At 39.3% G+C, this 12,546-nt stretch overlaps 1 protein-coding gene across 3 annotated transcripts in view; it reads right to left on the bottom strand.

Moving 5' to 3' along the window:
- The window catches only part of LOC143770514 (uncharacterized), a 57,521-nt gene that overhangs the window by 35,279 nt on the left and 9,696 nt on the right, over nucleotides 1-12,546 (bottom strand). The window contains exon 1 of one of the 3 annotated variants that reach the window (XM_077260192.1): nucleotides 456-1,566. The exons of the other annotated variants lie outside the window; for them this stretch is intronic. The gene's annotated coding sequence lies outside the window, so the exon portion shown is untranslated. Of the gene's footprint in view, nucleotides 1-455; nucleotides 1,567-12,546 lie in introns of those variants that run through there. 3 annotated transcript variants of the gene reach the window in all.

Raw genomic sequence — 12,546 nt, forward strand, 5'->3', positions numbered from 1 at the left:
GTGCTCCTCTAGAATGGTGGTGTCACGTTACATGTGCAGAGCCTCTGCCTTTACCACACTCGTAATCTATATTATAGAGAATGAAGGGGTTAATTAAATCTAATGGATCTCAATATCAGCTACTAGGAAAACGTATTCTGATAGCTCCGTAAAAATGATACATTCTTCCCTGCTACAGGTGAGCTTAACATAGGGAAAAGAAAGCAAATCACATGTTTATGGAAATAGAATGCAACAATGTATCAACTCTCGATACCGACTGATAGGGATCATCTATAGAGGATAATGTTTGTAAAGTGCTGTGGAATTAATGGCGCTATATAAGCAAGTAAAATAAAAACATAAGAAAACAAACAGTCATTAAAATATAAGAGGCTCCGAGAAGCTCCCAGTTTTGGGTTTTGTTCGGAGCAGGATTTCCCTTTTTAAAAAAAAAAAAAAAAAAAAACCCTCACCGTTCTCGTCTCCGTCTTCTTCTTCACTGAGTCGCAGTCATTGTGGGGGCAACGTGCAGCATAAAGGGGGGCGGCAGGGAGCTCAGGCGTATACCTCTGTCCTCTCCTGCAGTCTGAACTGGTCTGTTCTGGTAGAGCACCAGCGGACGTGCCCACTACTGGAAGAGTCCATGAGTTTACGACGAAGAGGGGTGTGGAAAAGGAAAGCTATTTATAACAGTCAGCTATCTTACCTAGTAGCAGTGACCTGGGACCAACAGTCTCCCCAGCTTTATTATTTTTGATATATTTATTTTTAATAGAGGAAAAGAGGGTCACTTGAATTTTTTTTTTTTTCCATTTTAATTTTTAGAAAACTTTTTTTTATTTTTTACTTTTTTTTTTTTTTACAGGCTTAAAGGGAACCTGTCACCGCAGCACAGCGTGTATCAGCTTGTACGATCACAACCATATGTTGGTCTCTGAAATGCCGCGGTGGATCCGCCTGTACAATTGGTCAATAGTTTGGCTTGTTCCTCACTGGTTATTAAAAGGATGAAATGCCGCCACGTTTCAGAGACTCATATATACGGCGGGGATACTATACACTGTGATACCATAGTACGGCAATATATAGACAAACACGACGTTCTCCTATATAGCCCGCCATAGCCTGTATCGGTCTGGTCCGTCTTGTAGAGCAGGCTAGTGCCTTCGTTAGCTGTCCTCCGCTGTCCTCCTTGCTATGTCCATTGATCCTCTGCAATGTGCGGACACCACTGTCTCTTCTGATCAGACTCGTCCACCGTCTTCTTCCTGCTCCAAGATCTGACTCCAGGGCAAACAATACCCTTGTCCTTCATCCGCCGACAGCCCACCATAGATGTGGTACTAAGGCTCTGATACCCTTATTTATTACTGTATGCCCAGTCTATACTGCGCACTTTAGATTATAGACTTCACTTTATGTTTGGGTAGGATGATGCCTCCACTGAATTTCATTTATCCCATATTGGTGGTGGTGGCGGCAGAGGTGCGGAGATGCTGATGCATGGTGGGCGGTATGGCGTGCATCTGAGCAAGGTCCCTTCCTCAGGTGAGGTGATGCCGCGGCCCGGTGTCCAAGCAGCAGAGCCAGGTTAATCACAGGTTTATCAGTAGAAACCATCTTCTTGAGGCCATGCGTGCGCAGATTGAGTTCTCTGCTTCCCGGGCTTCAGGAAAATGGCCGCTTGAGGCAGCGTGTGCGCAGATTGAGATCGCGGTGGCCATTTTCCTGAAGCCGAGTTAGCAGATTGAGATCTCGGCAAAGGTACATAGCCCTAGTTTAGATAATGCTTGTTAAAGGTGATTCTAAAGGATTAAAGGATCCGTGGGTCCAAACATTAACAGCAAAGTGATTAGAATACGTCTACTGTATGTACTGCACTTGATTAAATTTTTCAACTGCATCCATATAGTGTGCCAACCCAATGTCATGATGGCAGCGCCATGTTCGTCCACACGCACTGATTAAAATATAAAATAGCAAAAAAACTCCCGTGCTATAGCACCTGATAGCAACAGCTTCTTTCCTGGTTGTAGAGACTGGTAAGGTCCTGGTGGAGTGTGCGCTGGAAATGCCGTCAACGACTGACTAGTTAAGGGAGCGGAGGACATGGCAAAACGTGAGGTCACAGGCAGAAAACTACGGGCTCATGAAGTGGCCAAAAAGGAGCCGCTGTCCTTATTCATCAGGGTATGGCCCACCCAGGTGAGCCATCTATAAGTAGACTTCCGTCCCATGACTGGCTACCAGTGCCAGACGGAAGTTCCAACCACAAAAGGGAAAAACAACATATAGGATCCCATAGAATGGAGAGAATGAACAGAAAAAAATGTTTAAGTCTTACAAGCCTATGTCCCATCCTCTGATGACGCCACCAGCGTGGCGAAACATGTTGGTGGGGACGCTGGTGCTAAAATTTGTTGTCCTATTCTGCCAATATCTATTAGCATACCTGGTGCTGTGCACTTTCTAAATATAAATTAGCAGGAATACTGCATAAAATAACTGCAGACTTCTGAGACAGATTAGGGACAAAACGTTTTATACTTTGTGTCTTTACTTTAATTAATAGAAATAAAAGTTACATTTTATGGTCTTCTAGTGAGGGTTTATATGGGGTTCTCCCCAATTTGGACATTAAATTATTATGAACCATTTTAAGTGGCACCTAGTGTGTGGAAATGGAGAATGAGATGAAAAAAATATATAAAAATGTATGTGTGTGTGTATATATATAATATTATGAATAGGGGCCCTTCACTCCTTCCTAAGGGTTGAGGGGGATCGTAAACTTACAGTGAAGGTGGCAATAGAAACCAACCTTCCATACATATATCCTTTCAGTTATTTATCTAATTGCCCTAGGTTAATATTAGATCATCTAATAAACCGATAAACCATGTATACTAAAGAGCAGCTAAATCTCGTGATTTAATCTTTATCGGAGCCAGCCTGTCCAATGTAAATATCCACTTGGACTCGATCCTAGACATCTGATTTAAGAAGTCCACACTTCTCCAATATCTTTTTTAACTATTTGTATACCACAAAAGTGGACACCCACACCGGACCGATTGTGATTCTCTTAAAAGTGTAGTGTGAGGGGGAGCCCCTTGTAGCCTTTGTTGATGTTATCAAAATGTTCTTTAGCTTGTATTGACAGCTGTCTCTTTGTTATATATATATATATATATATATATATATATATATATATATATATATATATATATATATATATATACATATATTTTAATTTATATGGCACGTATATAACTCCAGTTGAGTAACAAGAGATGGAACCCTTAATAAAAAACTGGTTTACCCCACTAGAATCAGTAATCAGTCTGCAGTGATATTGAACGAGTTCTTCATTTATTATTGTAGAAGATACGATGTTACCTATGGTTTGGGCTCTCCTACAGACAAACCTCGGATAGGCTGGTAATAGTTCACCTATAGTTTTGTCTTATTGAAGAATCAGCCAATATTTACTCACAATTTTCATGGATACCCTATGATTAGAGTGATTTTGAGTACTGGTGGGTAATTCATTGATTTGTTGGGCAATGCTCTGGGTTTTAGGTATTTGTTTCTCCTTATATACCAGGTTGCCCCTGGGCATGGATCCTACCTCCTGTATTGCTTTCTCCAACAATGATAACTCCTATCCCTTACTGAGAAACTGCTGCTTTATGTATTCCATCTCAGTAGTATAATCGTCCACGTTAGTGTAGTTTCGACTTATCCGTGTGAATTGACCTTTGGTGATATTGGTCAACCGCAACGGGTAGATGGCAGCGGGAAATGTTGATACAATGGTTTGAACCTACCTCTTTATGATAACATTTGGTCATCAGGTGATTCTGATCTACAAAAATACTAAGATCTAAAAAAAATGACATTTGATCTGCTTAGTAAATTCTAGATCAAAATTGTTGTTCAATTCCGTGATAAATAGATTCAGGTCAGCCTGTGACCCCTGTCAGATAAACAAAATGTCATCAATAAAGCGACAACATAGAATAAGACCCTTCTGTAAATGACCACTCTTGAAAATGGAGGCTTCTTCCTACCTTCCCACATATAAATTTACACATTTACTTGGGGTAAATCTAGTCCCCATGGCAGTACCTCATGTTTATAAATAGACCTGTTGATCATAAGTAAAGGATAAACTGTATACTTTCCACAATAAATTGAATTTGGGTTTCTCCATATACACTAAAAGTATATAAAGCGTGGCCTGCTACCTCACAACATTTCTGTTGATTGGCGATCATATAGAGCGACGTAATGTCTAGGGTACCCAAAATATATTTGGTACTCCATTCGATGGATTCTAAAACCAGTAATATGTGTCTCGTGTTCTTTAACTAGGCGGGTAAGAGTGGTACACATTTTTGTAGATGTGTATCTACAAATCTAGACAAGTTGGCTGTTAGGCAATTAATGCTTGAAATGATTGGCCTACCTGTAGGGCATGTAGTGCTATTTTTCAGTTTAGGATTATGGTAAAAGGCTGACAATCTTGGAGTCTTCTTAACTATAAATTGAAACTCCTTCACGCTTAGAACCCCCAGAGATTTGCCTTTCTTTGCCAGAGCATTAGGTTTGCTAATATATCTTAAGGTAGGATCAAAACTCAATTTTTTGTATATATATTTGGATCCTCTAGAAGATGAAATCCCACTCATACAGAGTCTTTTTTGATGATTCACTATATTTTAAATATTGTCCAATAAATATATTTTTCAACCATATTAATTTTACATTGACATTTGGGACTCTGTAGTTATGTTTTTACATTCATACATTTTCTGTGGGATCCCATATGTTTTTCCCTTCTGTGGTTGCAACGTCCATCTGGCACTGGTGCACAATCATGGGACGGAAGTCTACTTATAGTTGGTTCGGCTTGGTGGGCCATATCCTGATGAAGGACCGCGTCTCCTTCGAAACACGTTGTTTTTTGACCACTCTATGAGCTCGTAGCTTTCTGCTTGTGACATCAGGTTTTGCTACTCCCCCCGGAAGCTTCACTAGTCATCGTCGGCATTTCTGGCCAGAGCGCCCCATAGTTGAATACTCCTGCAAACATTGGGGAGGCATGATAATGGGAGGACGCTCCCGTATCACATCTCCTGCTCCACCAGGTCCTTACCGGCATCTACTGCCAGGGCGGAAGCTGCAACCATCCTAGTACACTAAGAACCATATTTTATTAGTTGTGTGGCATGTATGCTTGAGTATTTATAAAAAGCAGCAAGTCCGCAAAAGGGCAGTACTAAATACTTCAATTTTCTAAGTCAATCCCATAGGATATATCATATACCCTTTTGGACCTCATATCAGGTTCGCCTTATCTAAGCAGCAATAGAATTTTTCTTGTTATCAGCTGCTATAACACCGGAGTTTTTTAAATTATTTTATCAATCTATTTTTTCAATTTATGTAGTCTTCTATTTGAAAATATCTCCCACTTAAACTACAGCGGAAGGTCTTTGTGTGTCATATAGCAGGAAAATAATTACAGCTACCGCATTTGTAGGTGCGACAAATCTTTTTATCGAGCCACATGGTAAATTGTTTGCGTCATTCATAGTGGCTATGTACTAAGTGGTCCATTAAAAAGAGCCCCTTCAAAATGTTACAGAAGGGGTGCTTGGAATGATATTTCTCCAATCGGGGTCTGCTCTAAGCATATCCTAATACTTTTACACTATCCTTTTGACCTGATCTACCTGATGATTCAAGGTTCCTATCAGGTGTAATTATTGATTGATACTCATCATCTCCTCTCCACTGACCCAAAATTATCTATCCCTAGATTAGGCATTCTTGTGTGCCCTCATATGAGAAGACATCAACTCCCTCGTCAATTAGTGGCTTTTCTTCTAAAATGTGTAATTTTTTGCAGTCATATCCAATGCATAGATATTAACCTCTTGGTATTTGGCCTCCTGATATTCATAAGATGGTTTCTATATTATGACCACAAACAATTTGTTGCCATCGGCTTTTGGAATATTTTTGTTATGACCTTATTTTCCCTTGAGATGAGAATATTCAGGAAATAAAATGTTTTCTATTTCATCTTAAAGGTGAAATTGTGGCCAATATCATTGGCATTTAACAAGTGTCAATATCAGAAAAGATGTATGCAGACCCAGATTACATCAATGTAGTGCCCAAACGTATTATCTAGGGGAATCATGTGAAATTTCCTTACTTAAAAACCACTATATCTTCCCACCAGTCCAAGAAGAAGTTGGCATATTAGGGGGCACATGGGTTCCCATTGCGGTACCTCGGAATCGGTGTTAAAAATTCCCATAAGAAAATAAAATTGTGTGAGAATGAAACCCAGGGGTTTAGTGATAAAGGTATTGTAATGAAAATACTGTGCGCACCTTGTTCTTTAAGTAACGTGCGAAACCTGCAAAACCAGTAGGTGTAGCTGTGCACTGAGCCTGGACTAGGGTGGGAAACTAATGTGTCAATTTTATTGGTAATTTCTTTTACAAGGCTTTGTGCTTAGTATCAGTTTGGAAATGCTATCACACAGGTCAGTAAACCAGACAAGGTTAATAAGTTACATGTATATATCCAAGCTGTACTGATATGTTTTGAGGGATACATTTAAATTCTTCAAGCAAAGCATTTAAAAAAGAGGAACATTTTGAAACATCTTACCAAACTTTTAAAAACGTTTTGAAGTTTGTTCCATGTTATTCATAGGCCCTACTGAATATTTTAACCTTTTTTGTTGGAATGTCATTTTGAGGTCATATTTTTCACACACAGTATTGTTGGAGCTATGTCTAGTGTATTTGGTACAGTATTGTTGGAGCTATGTCTAGTGTATTTGGTATTGTGTGGCGCTAATTTCCTGTTTAATTTCAGCTAGCAGATGATGCAACATTCCTAGGAGTGGGCAGATATGGTTCCTGTAATATGTGGACTGTTAAGTTGTCAAAAACAGGAAATTACCGTGTTTAGCTGGCATTTGTCTTTTTTAACAAATATTTTGAGTGGGAGGAGGAGGAAGGGCAGAAAGGGTAGTGTAATATTAATATTAATAATATGCAACTATATAGAAGTATTTGTAAAATATCTGCAACTTAGTGAGACGTGTCCCGGTCTGATAAAATTTGCAATTACGATATCTAAATAATCATTTAGAAACAAATATCCCCGAATTCTCCTAATTATATAGATGAAAACATAGCTGGGTCTAAACCATGTTTTGCTTTATTTCGTGCATTCTCGTTAAGAGCATTACTATTTTTTCCTTCTCCGATACTCATATAAGTTTTGTCGCTAATGGACCTAATTTTATGTCATTTTTACATTCTTTTGCTTTAGTGATATCTGGTTGGGGAGGGGATGTAAGACAGAAAAGGAAATGTATATGTGAGTAATTTTTAAAAAAAAATATTTTATTTGAAACTTTTTGTCCTTTCTATAAGTTTATAATAGAACTTTTTGGGGCATTTTAGGATTTTTAATACATTTTTGTTATTGTTCATTTTCCCTGTAACTTCAGCCTCCTGATTCCACTGCTCAGATGGTCTGGGTCTGCAAAGATCCAACAGCTCCTTCCCTGGACTTGGTGATCACCCGGTGATCACATGATCATTGGATCTGGAGGAGGAAGTGCTGTTAGAGGTGCATTTGGATGTCCGTGCAAACGGACTAGTCGTAAGTCTCTTGACTGGAACATGACAGCTTCATATATTTCTATAAGGCTGTAACGCTTTCGCTGGGAGACTGCTAGTCCATGCCTTGAGGTCCGAGATGAGACTGATTTGCAGAGATGTCTAAATGAGTATTTAGGGAGTCATAATCTATTCTCATTTAGGTCTACGTATGCGGCAATCAAGAAGACAGAGATGGTAATAAACCTTCTCTGCTTTCTCTATGCGGAGTTTGGCTGTGTCTGAGAGTTGGCTCCCCACTCCTACTGCTCCTAGCTCTTCAATGATGTTCCAAAACTTCATTGAAGAAATATGTGGACCAACCCAAGAGGCTTTAGTCTACAAAAATTATCACTTGTTGACTGGACATGCTATAATTGTTGGATTGGTGTGGGCCCCATAATTTCTAGAATGAGGGTCTTATGTTCGATGTTCTCCCCCTGATTTTCTACTGGCCTGAAAATGGCAGCGAGTAGGAGTGGGATGGAATGGCCAATCAGACATGCGACCATCACGTTTTTCCATTGTCTGAGGGGTATTGATCAAAGCAAGGTAGGTGTCATTGTACCCCCATAGACAATGGAAAAAGACAATGAAATTTTTATGACACCACAAAATGTGTTACATGATTACTAACAGGAGTCTGGTTGAGACAATCGGGATCCATCTGCTGTCAGTAGGGGAGGGGTGCAATGGTCGCCAATGCTATTGCCACTGGATAAGGGTCTGAACTAAGGGGTCTGTTTTGGGGTATAAATTTATATAGGGGCTAAAAGATGCTAATGTTTAACCCCTTACACATACATATATGCTTTTCATGGAAAGGAGTGAGTAAACCACAATCAGTCAGGTACAACTGGGACTTATTCTTCTCACGCTAATGGGTTGGGCATGTTGACTTTTACCATACAAAAATAGATCAATGGCTACATTAGTCTGTGCTAAAAACTAAGGAAAATGTGAAATATGTGAAATAGGAAATAGCATACTGGCTTATGAGCTTTATGAACAAACACATGAGATTTTTAGCACAAGATTTGCAAACGTTGTGAGCCCATTCACCAAAACGTCAAGGTAATCTCAGATCGAATGGGTAACTACACTGACTGGTGTGAACACTTACTTGTGGTATCTGAGCTGACTGCCTAATGTGAACACTTACCTATGGCTAATAACAGGATAAAGCCTACTTATATAGGAGGCTCAGAACCAACTGTGTTGAGATGTGATTAAAACCTGGAGAAGGGCGGGACGTTCAAGTCAGAAAATAGTATATAGTAAATAGATCAACTGACCGAACAATATATATATGTATATAAATAATTTGTAGCCAAAAAAAGTCAAATACAAAAATAGATCAATGGCTACATTAGTCTGTGCTAAAAACTAAGGAAAATGTGAAATATGTGAAATAGGAAATAGCATACTGGCTTATGAGCTTTATGAACAAACACATGAGATTTTTAGCACAAGATTTGCAAACGTTGTGAGCCCATTCACCAAAACGTCAAGGTAATCTCAGATCGAATGGGTAACTACACTGACTGGTGTGAACACTTACTTGTGGTATCTGAGCTGACTGCCTAATGTGAACACTTACCTATGGCTAATAACAGGATAAAGCCTACTTATATAGGAGGCTCAGAACCAACTGTGTTGAGATGTGATTAAAACCTGGAGAAGGGTGGGACGTTCAAGTCAGAAAATAGTATATAGTAAATAGATCAACTGACCGAACAATATATATATGTATATAAATAATTTGTAGCCAAAAAAATTCAAATACAAAAATAGATCAATGGCTACATTAGTCTGTGCTAAAAACTAAGGAAAATGTGAAATATGTGAAATAGGAAATAGCATACTGGCTTATGAGCTTTATGAACAAACACATGAGATTTTTAGCACAAGATTTGCAAACGTTGTGAGCCCATTCACCAAAACGTCAAGGTAATCTCAGATCGAATGGGTAACTACACTGACTGGTGTGAACACTTACTTGTGGTATCTGAGCTGACTGCCTAATGTGAACACTTACCTATGGCTAATAACAGGATAAAGCCTACTTATATAGGAGGCTCAGAACCAACTGTGTTGAGATGTGATTAAAACCTGGAGAAGGGCGGGACGTTCAAGTCAGAAAATAGTATATAGTAAATAGATCAACTGACCGAACAATATATATATGTATATAAATAATTTGTAGCCAAAAAAATTCAAATACAAAAATAGACTTTTACCATGCCCCATCCTTCTTTCCCAGACATCATGTACCGGGAGTTGACCACTCTGTCTGAATTTGGGGGATTGGGCAGTCTTTACTCTTATGTGTATGAAGGTGTCCACTTGTGATTTCTGATAATTTCTTATAGCTATCAGGAATTGGCATTGTCATAGTTTAGTTTAATTACATTAAATATCTTATGCAAGTGACCAGGAGGCTCCATAGGCTGGAGGCTTCGTCTTGGAATGTGATACGTCTAATCTTTGCCTCATATTTCTACTTATAACCGACGATACATTTCATCCATGGATATTTTAAGTGAATATCTTAACGAGGCTCGTAAACTAATCTGCTCCGAATGCTGCAGGAATTAGGGTTGGGTAATCTAAGATGTTCTAAGAGGTTCAAAGGTGTATTATAGCTGTAAGGTAGGGAAAGAACGATGATCATTACACAGAGTCGGGGAATCACAAATATGACGCTAAGAATGTCATGAATGTCTCCAGTCATTGCTGCACTTGAGTGTCCAGAGCAGGAGAGGACCTTAGTGCAAAGAAGGGTCACTATGCGGGAGTCTGCTCCGATATCTGAGATCTTATACTGTTTAATTATGCCTTGGTTCCTGAATTTATTATGGTGCGTGATCTGAAGTTACCGGTAGTTTAATTTAGTAGTATCTGTATGAATTTGTGTTTCTCCAAAGGTTGTCATAATGGCCTGAGCTGGATGGAGAAGAAAAGGAAAAAGATTGATTGTAATTAATATATGACCACCTCCATAGATTATAATCACTATATTTCCTTTTCTTCTCTAGCCAGCCCAGACCACCATGACCACCTCCATAGAGTATAATAACTTTTCCCTTCTCCATCCAGCCCAGACTACTATGCCCACCTCCATAGATTATAATCACTTTTTCCTTCTCCATCCAGCCCAGACCACTATGACCACCTCCATAGATTATAATCACTTTTTCCTTCTCCATCCAGCCCAGGCCACTATGACCACCTTCATAGATTACAATCACTCTTTTCTTCTCCATCCAGCCCGGACCACTATGACCACCTTCATAGATTATAATCACTTTATTTCCTTTTCTTCTCCATCCAGCCCAGACCATTATGATAACCTCTGTAGATTTTTCCTATAACTATAAATGCCTCAGACATGCCCCCTAATATAATTATAATCAGAGGGGTCATCACCTGAATTTGGATTGAACTGTATTGTAATGAATTAAAGTTTCTGTGCAGGATCGGCCCCTACCACTATCTGGGTGTCATGGCCATAATAAAGCACTATGGACAGCACTGCCTAAGATACTATCTCTGCCTGTCTGGCTAGCCCTGTCTCTACTGCAACTTCATTTACACTGCCCCAAACCAAAGAGCAGTGGCATATTTATTTATTTTGGGGGTATAAACCCCCTTGTAAAATGTTATATTGCTCTTTGTGGTACTTGGACATGGTCTTGGGAAGTCTACTGTGACTACTAGCTCTGCACCCCTACAGCCACGCTTCTATGCACCATCTGCAAAACTCCATAATCTAAATATAATGGCACTTATTAAAGTTTTGGCTCAAGTCCTAGATTTACTCTAGTGTTGATCACGTTGCTATGGCGATAAGAACACTACAAAGATTCCTAGTGCAGCTTCCTAACATCACCCCATGTCCCAGCACAGGAAACACGCGTCATCATGAAGGGTATTTCTGTCTTCTAAACCTTCCAGGACCCTGACGGCTGCCCCTTTGTTCATTCCTCAGTGTGTTTAGCCTCTAGAGATGATTTTCTTTTATGATACTTTGTTACTTTTATTGTAATTATATGTTATGATACGTTTTTGCTATTACTGCTGTTAATTGGTGTTTATACGGCTTTTATATTTAATGCGTTGTTGCTTATACTGCCATTATTACTCATTAATTGGCCCAGGAATTGCTAAACTTACATTTCCTTTTCAGTGGAACCTTTTCAAATTTTTTTGACATTTTATTTCCCATTAAGACCGTGTTCACAATATGATTTTGTGATTTAACCAAAAATTCAGATTCTCCTGAATATCATTTTTTTTCTTTGTCGTGTTTCACTTTGTGAAAATTTTAGCAAATGACCACAGGGTTAAAAATAATTTATATTTGGCTCTCACATTCCCAGCGCTGGTGCAGCCATATATTCGGCGGCATCTTTCCTTCGACCCTCGGGGTATCTTCCTTGTGTGCCAATTAGGCCTCTAACCTGTTTACCCCGAGGCGCAGACATAGTCGGGAGCAAAGCGCGTCGGTGCCTCATGACTTCAGAGGACTAAAGGTGCTCAAAGAAGACGTTCTGGACTGAAGGAAAGACAGCACCAGAGGAGATTTGCTGAGGATCTGTGAGCACCAAGATGGACATTTTTATGTTTTACTTTTACACCCTACTTTTATTATACTTTGGGATCTGGATAGAACATGCGATTTGCATCACTTTCTATCTAAATCGATTTTTCTAGCCAAATTCACACGAAATGTTAACTTCAAATTTCGGCAAGTTTGCTCATCATGAAAGCCATCAATATGTGACCAATATTCCAAAATGCTCCACAAAGCAACATTGCTCCCGACACAAAATAAAACCATATGGTGCAATTTTTACATCCAGCG

Source organism: Ranitomeya variabilis, chromosome 4 (genome assembly GCF_051348905.1).
Source record: "Ranitomeya variabilis isolate aRanVar5 chromosome 4, aRanVar5.hap1, whole genome shotgun sequence".
In the NCBI taxonomy this organism is placed as follows: domain Eukaryota; kingdom Metazoa; phylum Chordata; class Amphibia; order Anura; family Dendrobatidae; genus Ranitomeya; species Ranitomeya variabilis.